At 39.0% G+C, this 14,699-nt stretch overlaps 1 pseudogene; it reads right to left on the bottom strand.

The window, feature by feature from the left end:
* Positions 1 to 753: 753 nt before the first annotated feature.
* LOC133793737 (actin-related protein 8-like) lies at positions 754 to 5,890 on the bottom strand (annotated as a pseudogene).
* Between the last annotated feature and the right edge of the window lie 8,809 nt (positions 5,891 to 14,699).

Below are 14,699 nucleotides of genomic sequence, written 5' to 3'. Positions count from 1 at the left end.
TATATTCTCTTTTGTGCTGCTGCTTAATTATATATTGGTTTCATTGGCTTGCTCCAAGTGTGCTGACTCTAACATTTACTGAATTGTTTTATGCCAATTTATATGGACCAAAACAGTAGACAAAAAATTAAAGTGATGAATTCAATGGTTATATGCTCAGAGTGGCCATGTCATTATGGTTTGCTTATATATATACACACACACACAAACATAATGGCCAACTATTGAGCTAAACTATTCATTTACTCAAAGTGATGTGTATGTGAGATATTTAAGCACCATGGTGTCCATTAATTCTTTTCTTAGTTTTTATGATATTAATTAAAAAAAGTTTTGAGAAATTACTGCATTTTCTACGTTTTTGGATTATATGTGCTCTGTAATTGCATTATCAACCTGTCATGAAATTAATATAATCCTAATACATATTTAGTTTTAAATAATTAGAATACTATCTTTTTAACATAACTAGGAGGAGCTTTTATATTTATTTGGTACCAAATTATTTCAGAGCTTGTCTGTCTGCTTATTTTACAGTGTAATGTCTTCTTTTAACCACCCATTTTCTTTTTTTTTTTTATGGAAAAAATGAATATATTGAACAAACCAGCAAGATTACAAACCAAGCTCAAAGAGCCAAACAAAAACAGAAACTACTGAGAAATAACCCCTAAGAACGCCTCCACACAGGACCTAAAAAAGCAATAAACCAGCAAGAAAACAAACCAAGCTCAAATAGCCAAACAAAAACAGTTACAACTGAGTAATAGCCTCTAAGAACGCCACCTCACTGGTCCTCACTTTCAGCTTAGGCAACCTGGCTAGTCTAGATCTAATACTGAACTTAATCAGCTGAATTACAGGACCAATAGCCAAAGATCTCATCTCAAACACACACAGATTTCTATTTCTCCAAACCATGTACACAGCAGCTGCCAATGCAACAGCCAACACCTGATGCTTCAGACTTTTCATTTTCATTTGTAAAAGTTATGATTAAATGCTTTCAATTTCACCATCCATCATGCCAGTTTCAAATAATGTTTGTTTGAATCAATTTGATAGCTATAAGTTGGTGTGTTGTGAACCTTTCCATATACATGCATTGACAGTATTGTCATTGTGTATTGTCATTTTTATTAGGTTATTTAAAAAATTCTATCATTATTTGATCACTTACCTGATTAAAAAAGACTAGAGTTTTTCTTCTCTATCTTTTTTTTTAATGACATAAAAGAGTTTCCCTAACAATAGCCTTGGTAGAACATTAGAGTGTAAGCTATTTCATTCAAGCTGTTGATATTTAATTTTGTTTATTCGTATTTTGCTGAATATTCTTCTTATTTTAAAATATAATACTTAATATTCTTCAATAGTGTGTTACTTTATTTTAGTACCAGTTTTTTGTTGGTTCCTTGATCTGTAATGGAAGTGAAACAAGCACTTTTGTTAGGAAAGGTCATAAAACAGTAGACATGCCTCTTGACAGTGATGTTTTCCAAGTTTTTCTTGGCTACAATGATCCTTAACAGGTATATGCATTTGTCTATATGTATATATATTTTTAAAATGAGTTTCAATTCTTAGTTATAAATTTTGCTTGTATAGATAGCTATTGGTTTATTCTACATGGTTCCTGAGATCTGAAGCAATCATGATGTTGGGTTTTCTATTTGGTGGAATTAAGTTAAAGAATTTGACTTGAAATTTATGAAATTGTTCAAATGGTTTCATTGTTTGATGGCCTGAAATTAAGGTTCATATTGCACTAGGATACCAACTTGGGAAGACATAAATAGTGTTCATGGGTTACAATGGCCTAACCAGGTTCAAGTAAAGTGTTTTACTGCATGTAAGTTAGCAAGAAACAAAAGGTTGTCGAGAGCAAATTAGTAACTTATAAATTCATCAATTGTACTTCTGGTTTATAAGATAAACATGTGTCAAGTAGACTTCTGTAACTTGTTATATTTTAATTGCCTGGTTATTATTTATGTATACATTTGTTGGCATTATGTGGTCATTAATACATGAGATATACAAATACCACTATCCTTATTCTAGACATAATAGTAACTTACAAAAACTACAATATTATAGAGTTCCAATTCTAGTGAAAAACAAGATTAGCTGTACCAAATTTGCAGAAGAATAATGAAACAACTACCTGATTATATGCATATTATTCATATGTTTTTCACAATTTAAACACTATACTTTCATGAAGTCTCAATTATATTCTCTTAGAAGAACTGTATTCTCGTTACATTTTTAACGCCTAGAATCAAGACATAAAGCATTTCTAGACATCTTTTTCGATGAATTATATGGTAGAAGTTTTAATATCCTTGCAGCACACACACACACTCACATGGATCCACACAGTTGGAACTTTCCTGGCAGTGCTCGTGAAGCAATAAATATTATAAGTTCCAGAACTTACACTCCTGCCATTCATGGCTGGAATAAGATTTCTCCTGTTTGAAACCGCTCTTTTGAAAGAGTGAACTGACCTTCTCCTGTTGCGTCAGATGATGCTCGTGTATCTTTGAGTAGCTCAGCCTCATAATCATAGGCAACATAACAGGGATTCTGTATAGAAATAAGGTCATAAATAGAACTCAGCTTCAGCAAGGTCTCCTTACAAAAATGAGAGAGAAGAGCAGTAGAAAACAAAATTGAAACATTCCACTAAAACACAGGATACTAATGGTATTAGTAGTTTAATGTACCATGAGCAAAATATTTTCTTTGAGGGTGCAAAGCTGATAGTATTAAAACAGAATAACTACAGTCATGAAAAACGAGGATAAATATTCAACAACAATATTCTGCACTCAAGAAACAAGCAAGACTTGTACCTCTTTCAAAGTGCGAACGGTGTACAGTGATTCAAAACTAATATTGTTCTGCTGCATCAACTCCTTAAGAAACCCAGTAAGTTTTAGTGCTCCCAGTCCCACAACCTCCACACCCACTTTGCGCATTACTTTACCATGTAAAACTAGAAGCCGAAAAAGAAAAGAAAAGAGTATATTTCAGATCCCCAAACATTGAATGCAACCAAGATATGATATAAAAGAAAGCACTGGAAAATCCATAGAATGAAAATGAAAAAAGAAGAATAAAAGCAGCAAGGCTGCATGGAAAGTTAACACTGTAACTTATACTGCAAGGCTAATCAGTATATATCATAGGTAAATGAAACCTTGTTGATAGTTTAAGGAAGCATAAAGCATATAAAAGATAAAAGAGAAACTATCACTCCTTACTTGGAACAACTGATGTGACTTGAAACCCAATATTTACAACAATTCCTGAAGTTCTTCTAGCAGCATACAAAGCTAAAGTTGCCTACATTTTCAAAAACAGAAAATGGATAAGATCTTACAAATAAAAAACATCTATCAAAGAATCAATTGAACATTTTAAGCCAAAAGCAAAAGGTCCAAATTACTCATAAACAAGCATAAGTACATAAAGCATCTCAGCTTATAGTGTTAATAAGTAAATTTGGTGCCTGTTCAGGATTGTCAACCACTCAAGTCACAGAAGCTTGCTTTACAAAAGGAAAATGAAGAATGAAAATTGGATCAAGGCCTCGAAATCTATATCCGATGGTAAATGTCATTTTTGCATGAAACAAACTAATCTTAATTCTTTACCAAAGAGGGGTAGCTCAAATGATAAGGCATATGGCTTGCTATATCACAAGGTATGAGGTTTAAGTTTCTCTTGGATACCTACATAGCAATTGTTAGCGGAATCCTAGTTTTAAAAAAATAAAAAATTACTCTTATTTCTTTTAGTATTAAATATTTTAGAATATTAAACAGCATCGGCAAGTTAAGGCTTAGCGAAATTTACCTGATTAATTGCACAAACAGCAGGAACATTCATGTTAAATAGTGTTGTATATATAGCTTCCTTGAGTTGCCTTCTTGATGCTTTTGCAGATTCAGTATCTGCAATAAAAAGACAGAAACCACATCATAAGGACAAAAAGTGTCTCAAACAAGAAAAACACACAATTCTCAAGTGTCTCACTAAGGAATTACACGACCAAACTTCAAAAAAATTGAACTATCTAAATTACAGAAAAGGCAATGAATATATAGAAGCTGACCATCATAATACAATATTGGTATAGACACAACCACTGGTTGTGATGGTACTCTTACCTGCATCCTGTAAAAGACATATCAAATATACATATGTGAGTAAAGAAGCTCATTTCATGAAAGCCAAAGCAAAGAAAAAGAGAGGAGCTACTTGCTATAAATAGTGGAAAAAAACTGTCTAAGTCTGGTATACATTGGAGACTCAATGTTACCAAATTCCTGCATATGAGAAAGTGACAATTGGGATTACACACAGTTGTGGTTAATGAATGATGAAACTTTGAAGCTGGTAGTTAAAAGGTGACCAAGAAAGTAGCAGAGCGCACAAATGGAAAAAATAATAAATCCTATCTCTGGTATTGATTCATGAGCCAAACATAATTAATACACGCTACTTGAGTCATACAAGCAAGATAACAGGACTAGTGTATATATGGATATCAATAAGATGATTGAATGTAAAAATTATTGAGAGAGAGAGAGTTGTGAGAGGTTAGTTGGAATGATTTTTCCTTGTGAAAAATGTTCAAGTGATTAGCTAGTATTGATCATCATTATTAATAAGCTTTCTAACTATTTGGGAAAGTAAATAATATATAGTTGTGGATATGGGCCATCGTTGCTGCAACAAGCAGAAAGTCAAGAGAGGCCTTTGGTCACCTGAAGAAGATGACAAGCTCGTTACACATATCACCACTCATGGCCATGGCAGTTGGAGCTTTGTCCCAAAGCTTGCAGGTTCTGTTTCTTTTGCTCTATCTGTAAAAATTAGTGATTTTAAAGTTTACATCATCTTTTCGTATATTGTGAGATGTATAATATTTTAAATATGTATATATATATATTTCAATAATTTGTAAATATAAATGAATAGAATGAGTACTAGAGTGCAGGATTACAAAGGTGAGGGAAGAGCTGTAGATTAAGATGGATAAACTATTTGAGACCAGACCTAAAGAAAGGCTCCTTCACACAAGAAGAAGAACAAATCATTATCGATACTAAGGATCCATGGGAAATCAGTACCTTCAGTAAATCTATCTCTTGCTATAAAGTTACATGGGCGTGAGGCAGAGAACTCGTGAGGCAGAGAAGCTCCACTCTGGAGCGTGACTTCGTGAGGCGGAGAAAGAGCCCGACTCTGGAGCGAGTCTTCGTGAGGCAGAGATGAGTTGAGGGCGGAGAGACTTCGTGAGGGCGGTGAGGCAGAGATGAGTTGAGGGCGGTGAGTCTTCGTGAGGGCGGAGAGGGCTTCGTGAGTGAGAGATGGAGGCTGAGAGAAAGGGTAACTTAGAGAAAGGCTGAGAGAAAGGGAATTTAGTAGAAATTCATTTTGCCGCCTGAGTTTTTAGTCGTATGGCACCAAAATCAGACCGTGTGTTTTTAATCCCCACTATTCAGTTCCATGTTTTTTAATCCCCCACTTAATAATAGCACTTCTAAATATATGCTATTCTTTAATGTAATATATACTCAATATTGTTGTAGTGATTTTCTTGCATAATGTCCTGAGTTTGCTACAAAATGGTATCCACTTCAAGTGGCAATTGCTCGGACATTTGAGAAGTTGATGAAGATGCTGCCCTTTTTGCGACAATTGCCCTCAACCCAGGCAACCCCCCAAACCCTTTCTTATAACGCGAGCGGGGCCCAAGGACATCCGTAACAATATCCATATCAGGCGGGAACTGACTGTCGACATTATCACCGACATAAGAAGCAGCTGATGAAATAGAGGGCGCACTCTGCGATGCTCGATGCTTGGTCATCTTAGTCTGCATAATAAAAAACACATATATCACATTCCAATATAAAATTATTTGAAAACCTAACTTAGAAATTTTTAATATAACTACATATAAAGTATTACTTTATTATCTATCTACCAACATCCTATCATTAATGACTGCATACTAGTGATTGGAAGAGAATGTAATTAATTTTGTTTCTATATCAGGGAGCAAATGGGCTAAAGTTAATTTGGTCATTAAAATCCATATCTAAATCACAATAATGAAGATATTGTTGATATATACAGTAAGAGCAGTTAATTCCATTAATATGGAATTTACGTCTCTAATCATATACATCAACAATATTTGCATGTTTGTGATTTAGATATGGATTTTCATGAACAAACTAACGTAGTCCATAAGCTCCCTGATACGGGGACAACATTAGTTACGTTTTTTTTTATCTTAGTCCACAATCATTAATCATTAAAATATTGGCACATAGATTATAAAGATTTAATTGTTATAAATTTAATTAATAAGTAATTACTAATTGACACCAACCAATTAATAATTAATATTTATTAATTATTTACTAAATTTTTTTAATAATTAATGTTTTGCCGCCGTTTTATCGCTAATCCACTTATCTTTCTTCTTGTGGAGGTGCTCGAATGTGTCGATCATGCTCGGAATGTAGAGTCCAAGTCCTTTACTTAGCTAGTTAGATAGTGTTGGGATTTTATGCCCTAATTAAAACCTAAATTCTTTGTAATCTCATTTTATTATCAATAAAAGAATAGAAATCATTTTTTGACTTGGTCAATCACTTTGCTCACATATTTTATTTTAATGATTATTTGTTTAATATAAAATTCTATTAAATCCCGAGCATATAGCTAATCTTATTTATAGTGACGTAATCACAGTGGTATATAAATATGATTATATGTTCAAAATAAGTTAGTCCTAAGATTAGTCAGTGCACAGGATTTACATTGACTTTCCAATCTACGATATGATCTACTTACACATTAAAGTGTTATGTTCTTTCCAGAACATTAGCAAAGTAGATAAGATCGGATGTATTTGTTACATCCGACAGGACCGATATTGACAGTTGATAAGATAAGTAAACATACCGTTATTATCTATTCTAGTCATATCATATAGTTGACCATAGGTCAGTTCTGAGTGGTTAGTATTCTAACTGATTGTATTATTTGAGTTCTTTGACTTATTCATTACCAACTTACCCTATGGGCTAGCTCATACTTACATCTTGGGAACTCGATAGTATAACTGAGTGGGAGTGTTAATCATAGATATGAACATCTATAGCTTCTGATGAAGAAGTGAAACGATGGCTTCCTTTTAGTTTGGTTCAAGGGGCTAAATGATAGAGATCTCATTTCAGTAATTAAATTAGTTTACTGAAATATCATTTACAAGGAACTAAGTGTTTTAAGGATAAAATACAATAAGGGGTAAAACGGTATTTTAGTCCTATCTTATTGTAGACCGTCTATAGAGGATTGAGTGACAATTATGGTTGTAACAATGGATAATTAATAGTGTATCTATATTTGTTATAAAGTGTTCTATGAATTCAAGAGTGCAATTTTGAGTCTATAGTGGAGTCACGAGGAATTAATAATGTTGACACCGTTTTTCGTCAACAGTGAAAGAAGAGCACATAAACAATAACTAGTAATGGCCAATAAAAATATGATAATACAAAACACGATTTTTTACGTGGTTCAGCAGTTAAATCTGCCTAGTCCACGAGTCTTTTTTATTAAGCTCAAGATGATCTCTGAAAAATCTTCAAGGATGAATTCTTCAGAGTTTTCTCTCAAGATTCAGAAATTCGGTCCTTTACAATGGTGCATGACCTCTCTATTTATAGAGAAGGTTGCAGAATATTATCCCACATATTTTGGGTAGTTACTCTTTTTGTGCAAATAAATCAAATGGCTTTAAATGCCTGTATTCCGATATAAAAGGAAACGTCCCCTGAAGACCAGGGGGCGTATAACTAATCAAATAATATCCCATGATTTTAGGGGATTTACAGTAATAAATGTATACCACGTCTCTTATGGACAACACTTGTAGATGTTAAAGATTATTATCATATATCTCCAAGGCCTTATTCTCCCAGGTCTCTCATCAACGTTCGAGCTAATGACATCTCCCGAGGTCACATGGCTTTCGAGATCGTTCGCGCGTCAGGCTCGGAACCCCTAATCCGAGGTCATCCCTGAGGGTAGATGCATCTCGGGAGCTCCCCTTCGAGATCGTGTGGGTTTCGAGGCTACCATATTCGAAGTCGTCTCAGCTTTGCAGGCTCGATGTCTAGTCTTGAAACATACTTCAGACTTTACGAGTTCATTCGCTACGAATCCACCTTTGTCATCAAGAAACCGGGCGCACTTTCTTGTTTGAAACGACTCATATTTCCAATGCAGGGAAGTATCACCACGAATACTTCCTTACTCATGATTTAGTTGCAGACAACCTGGCCTTCACCCGAGGAGGTAAAAATTCTTTGTCATTGGCTTCTTCACTTGGTAATTTTTTATCACAATGTCTTCACATCCGATTGTGTTCCAGGCCCATGGTTATGTCCAATCCCAACTCCAAGGATGGAGTCAAGGGCAGCACATTTAGCCAGCACGCAAAATGCTGATAAGAGTGTTAAAAACTTAGTCACTGAGGCTAACCTTAGGCTAGTTGGCCGCTGGACCCCCCAGCCTGCGACGAGTGAACCTTCGGTGGACGATGTCCAAGCTAAAGTGGAACCTGAGCAGGAACCCAAGCAGCAACCTCAGGTGTCTCCTCCACGGAGGAGGCCAACTGGGGTTACGATCAGGGAACCTGTAGCCCCTCATCGAGCAGAGAAACCCTTGGCTGCCGAGGGCAAAGAAAACAAAAGGCTGCTGAGCCTGCCAAACTTTCTAATGACTCATCTGACGAAAACGGTATAATAATCTCGCTTTTAAATCACTTGCAAATGCCCTCTCATCTATTTGATGGGGATGGCAACTTTAGGAATGCTCCCTCTTTAAACTCAGATTTCTTCCAGGAACTAGGTAGTTCAGTAAATAATGTTACGACTAGTAGTTGTAGCCTGAGTACTTTACTTGTAATCCTTTTACTTTTATTCTTTTTATCCTACATGGACATTTATTCTTACTGCAGTTATTGCTTCCTTTGGTGCAGGTATGGACTCTGAGGACGTCTTCGAGCACTATCAGGCTACCGCGGACTCTTCTGTCCCAAAGAAGGATAGCAAGAGGGCTCGAGGGGAAAGTAGTAAGACCCCCTCGAAGAAGGCTCGAACAGAAGATGCTCCTGCCAATGCCCCCTCCAAGGAGAACTCGCCACCTCCGGCCCCTACCAAGCAAACGATTCCCACACCAGTCAATCCACAGCCTTCTCCTAAGGCTGCCGATAAGGAGACTTTTGACAACCTTCCCAAAGGCTCCCTGTCCAGCATCGTGGTAGGCTCGGCCAGGGATAGGATATACAAGCTTTCGAAGCACAAATGCAGCCAGGCCGCCCTCATGGAAACTGCCTCAACGGAGGCCGACCAAATCATCAATAGAGGGCTGACTGAGATTGTTAGCGTAAGTTACCTCTTGCTACCTGATCATTTATGTCTGGCTTCTTTCCCTTACTTTATCTCATTTTTTGTCTTCAGGGGCTGCTATCTTTAACTGCTGGTTGGCATCGTACTGGGGCATTGGTTTCTCGGGGGAAGAACTTCGACTCCAGGCTTGCCCAAGCTAAGCAAGCACTTGAGGCCGAGAACAACAAGCTGCTCGAGGAGAACAAGGGGCTGTCCAAACAGCAGGAACAACTGCTTGAGGACAAAGCTGCTCTTGCCAAAGAGCTTTTGGACACCCAAGACACCCTGAAGAAAGCCAACGAATCCAGGGAAAAGTTCAGGGAGAGTTCCAGGCTCATCACCCAAGAATGTAAGCAATTTAATCTTGATCTAACCTCCAGCAGGAACCAGACAACGGAGCTTGAAAAGTGAGTGCAGGAGCTCGAGGAGGAAGGGGCCAAGAATTTGAAGAAGTGCAAGGAAGCCACTCACCTTTGCTTCTACGAATTCTAGAAGAACAACCCGGCGGCCAACTTCAACTATCTATCCGAGCGGCTGAGGAGAACTTTGATGGCGCAGTGCGCCATTCGGCTGGAAGAAGAGGAAAATGCCAAAGCGCCTGCTGCTAATGCTGAAACTGGTCCTTCGGCTGACTAGGGCGCTCCTGCCAATCCTCAAGACCCCCTGCTCCTTAGAGTCAATGTTTTTTCTTTTTATTTTGTTTTCATGGCCCACGGGTCGTTTTGTAAAGACAATATATTTTTATTGCTGCAAGGGCAGCTTTTACTTTTAATTAAACAGTTACATCCGAGCAATACTGCTCGTGGTGTAAAAGAATGTTGTTTTTGATATTATAATATTTTTGTCTATTATAACATCTGTTCCCATTATCGAACTTAGCATAGTACTTTGGTTTGATTTAACAAAATATAAATTTTGAAAAATAATCTAAGTACCGTAGTATGCTTTCACTTATTTTGTTCATGTGTTTACATACCTTTTGGTATGCTTTGCTATCGATGTACCTTATATGCCCCCCAAGTGATCGAGGAGCTTTAGGTCCTTGGTCACTTGCCTTGACCATGACCTGTGCGAACATCACTGCTCGTATGGAAATTCAACACATATAATATAGCAAAACAACACACGTAATGAACAAATACTTGTACAAATAAATCCACAAAGGTTGGCAAGAATGACTGGTTGCGCACAGTCCTTTATAATCTCGTATTAAAAATGGACTAAACATGTCTTTACGAGTGATCTTAAAAAGATCTTACACTTATAAGCGATTAGCCATACAACGTGGCTAACCCTTTTTCAAAACTTGTAAAAAGTAAAATAGATACAAGCCAGTCCTTTAAAAAGGGTTGTTCATTGATAATACTTGCGCAGGTGTTCTCCATTCTAGTAGCGTGGAACGAGATCTCCATTTAAGCGTGCAAGCTTGTAAGTGCCTGGGTGAAGGACTTCTTCAATCTGGTAAGGTCCTTCCCAGTTTGGTCCGAGTACTCCAGCAGTTGGGTCGCGGGTGTTTAAGAAAACTCGTCGTAACACCAGGTCTCCGACGTTGAACTTCCTTTCTTTTACCCTTGAGTTAAAATACTGGGCGACCTTTTGCTGGTATGCAGCTACTCAGAGTTGGGCTTTTTCCCGTTTCTCGTCAAGTGAGTCTAGGGACTCCATCATCAGTTGCCTATTCTGGTCCTAGTCGTATGTAATTCGTCGATGGGAGGGCAGATCTAGCTTGACGGGCAACATGGCTTCATACCCGTATGCTAAAGAAAACAGGGTATGACCTGTTGCTGTTCGTTGAGACGTTCTATACGACCAGAGGACTTCGGGCAATTGTTCTGGCCATACTCCCTTAGCGTCTTCAAGCCTTTTCTTCAGGGTGTCTTTAAGTGTCTTATTCACTGCTTCAACTTGCCCATTTTCTTGTGGATGTGCAACTGAAGAAAAGCTTTTGATGATGCCATGTCTTTCGCAGAAGTCCGTGAATAAGTCGCTGTCAAATTGGGTGTCGTTGTCTGAGACAATTTTTCGAGGCAAACCATATCGGCAAACAATATTCTTGATGACAAAGTCAAGAACTTCCTTGTTCGTTATGGTAGCGAGCGGCTCAGCTTCGGCCCACTTGGTGAAGTAATCGACTGCTACAACTGTATATTTCACTCCACTTTTTCCCGTTGGCAATGATCCAATCAAATCTATACCCCATACTGCGAAGGGCCAAGGACTCTGCATCTGTTTTAACTTGTTGGGAGCTGCGCGCGTCTTGGAAAATCTCTGACACTTATCGTATTTTCGCACAAACTCCATTGAATCTTCGTTCATAGTCGGCCAGAAATATCCTTGCCTCAGAATATTTTTTGACAAGCTTTGCCCCCCAGCGTGGTCCCCACTGAAGCCTTCATGTACCTCCTTCATCAACTCTTTAGCCTTCTCCGGTGTAATACATCTGAGAAGTGTCATGGAATATCCTCTTCGGTAAAGAACGCCATCGACCAGTATGTACCTAGCAGCCTGCCTTTGGAGGGCTCTGGCTTTGTTCTTTTCTGCTGGTAGTACACCATTTGCGAGATACTCCAAGTATGGTGCCATCCACGTATCCTCCATTCGGACTTCCATATTAGTTTCATATGTTCGTATACTTGGCTCGCACAATCTTTCTACTGGCACAATATTTAAAGTGTCAGCGTCTTTCGCACTTGCGAGTTTTGCTAAGGCATCTGCGTTGGAATTCTGATCCTGAGGTATTTGTTGGAGGGTATACTTCTCAAACTGGGCCAACAGATCTTTAGTCTTATTTAAGTAGGCCACCATCTTGAGGCCTTGTGCTTGATATTCCCCTAGGACTTGATTCACTACCAGCTGTGAATCACTATAAATATCCAGCACCTTTATGTTCATATCTTTTGCCAATCTTAACCCAGCGAGGAGTGCTTCATATTCAGCTTCATTGTTGGACGCAGTGAAATCAAACCTAATAGCGCAGTGAAATCAATGCCCCTCTGGCGTTATCAATATCACTCCTGCTCCTGCGTGAGACTCGTTGGACGATCCGTCCGTAAACAATTTCCATGAAGGAGCCTTGACTTGTGGCTCAGGCGCACTAGGCATTTCGCACCGTTTGTCGTCTGGGAGCTCAGTGAATTCAGCTATAAGATCAGCCAAGACTTGCCCTTTTACTGCTGCTCGCGATGAATATGTAATGTCGAACTACCCGAGTTCGACCGCCCATTTCAATAAGCGTCCAGCCGCCTCTGGCTTTTGCAGAACTTGTCGAAGGGGCTGGTCAGTTAAAACTGTAATGGGATGGGCTTGGAAGTAAGGGCGTAGCTTCCTTGAGGCCAAAATTAAACAATAGGCTAACCTCTCGATGGGAGGATATCTCAACTCTGCTCTGATTAGCCTCTTGCTTATATAGTAAACCGCCTTTTGTACGCCTTCTTCTTCTCGTAATAGGACCACACTAGCAACAACTTTAGTGATCGCCAGATAGATGAACAAAGTTTCTCCTTCGATAGGCTTTGACAAAATAGGAGGCTGTGCCATATGGGCCTTTAGGGCTTGGAAAGCCTACTCGCAATCTCCTGTCCATTCGAATTTCTTGTTGCCTCTAAGTAGATTAAAGAAATGGACGCATTTGTCCGTCGACTTGGAAATGAATCTACTTAGAGCGGTAATTCTTCTAGTTAAGCTTTGCACATCCTTGATCCTTTCCAGCGATTTCATGTCGATCAGGGCTTTTATCTTTTTGGGGTTGGCCTCGATTCCTCTTGAATTAATAATGAACCCCAAGAATTTTCCTGATCCGACTCCGAAGGAACATTTGAGAGGATTCAGTTTCATTTGGTACTTGTTCAATACATCGAAACATTCTTGTAAATCCTTCACGTGTCCTTCTGCTTTCTTTGACTTTACCAGCATGTCGTCCACGTAAACCTCCATGTTTACTCCGATCAGTTCTTTAAACATGTGGTTGGCTAGTCGCTGGTAAGTCGCACCAGCGTTTTTCAGTCCGAAGGGCATCACTTTATAACAGTATAACCCTGTATCGGTCCGAAAGCTGGTGTGATCCTCGTCAGGGGGATGCATACTAATCTGACTGTACCCTGAGTATGCATCCACGAAGGAGAGGATCTCATGCCCTGAAGTTGCATCGACCAGTTGGTCGATCCTTGGGAGTGGGAAGCAATTCTTTGGGCAGTCTTTATTAAGGTCTGTAAAATCCACACAGGTTCACCATTTGCCATTAGGCTTGGGAACCAGTACTGGATTAGAGACCCATGATGGATAAAATGCCACTCAGATGAATCCATTCTCCTTTAGTCTTTCGACTTCTTCTTTTAAGGCTCTCGATCTGTCCTTATCGAGCAACCTTCTCTTTTGTTGCACGGGTGGAAAACTCTTGTCTATGTTCAGGACATGCCTGATAACTACGGATCTATCCCAGCCATGTCTTTGTGTGACCAGGCAAAGACTTCCAGGTTCTTTCGCAAAAATTCCACCAGCGCATGCTTCGTGGTTGCTTCTAAGTTTTTCCCAACCTTTATAACTCTGGTCAAGTATTTTTCGTCGAGTTGGACCTCTTCCAGGTCCAACATTTTCCTCAAAATCCCCAAAGCGAGGATCTAAATCTCTATCCTCACTTTGGGCAACACCCTATTTGGTGACTCCATCACCTGATTGGGCTTGTGTTTCAATAGCCATTTGCAACCTATCTGCGGGAGCGCTCTTCGATGTTCCCTTCTTCGCCTTTGTGACTGAGGCATTGTAGCACTCCCTTGCTTCTCTCTGATTTCCCAACACGCGTCCCACCCCTGCGTCTGTTGGGAATTTCATGGCCAAGTGCCATATTGAGGTGACGGCCCGAAGATCAACCAGTATGGGCCTTCCAATGACAGCATTGTACGCCGATGGATAATCAACTACTATAAAAGTATCGAGTAATGTCCTGGTAGCAGGCGCTGTACCTGCTGTAATTGGTAGCTTGATTGACCCTGCTGGGGCGAGTCCTTCACCTGAGAAGCCGTAAATTGTCTGGTTGCAAGGTTCCAAGTCCCTAACGGACAATTTCATGCGCTCCAGCGAAGATTTGTACAAAATGTTCACTGAACTTCCTGTATCAACTAGTACTCTTTTCACCATCATATTGGCGATTTGAATGTCCATGACCAGCAGATTGGCATGTGGGAATCGGACATGCTGGGCGTCGCTATCAGAGAA

Source organism: Humulus lupulus, chromosome 8 (genome assembly GCF_963169125.1).
Source record: "Humulus lupulus chromosome 8, drHumLupu1.1, whole genome shotgun sequence".
NCBI classification, from domain to species: domain Eukaryota; kingdom Viridiplantae; phylum Streptophyta; class Magnoliopsida; order Rosales; family Cannabaceae; genus Humulus; species Humulus lupulus.
This window is presented reverse-complemented; position numbering and strand designations above follow the sequence as displayed.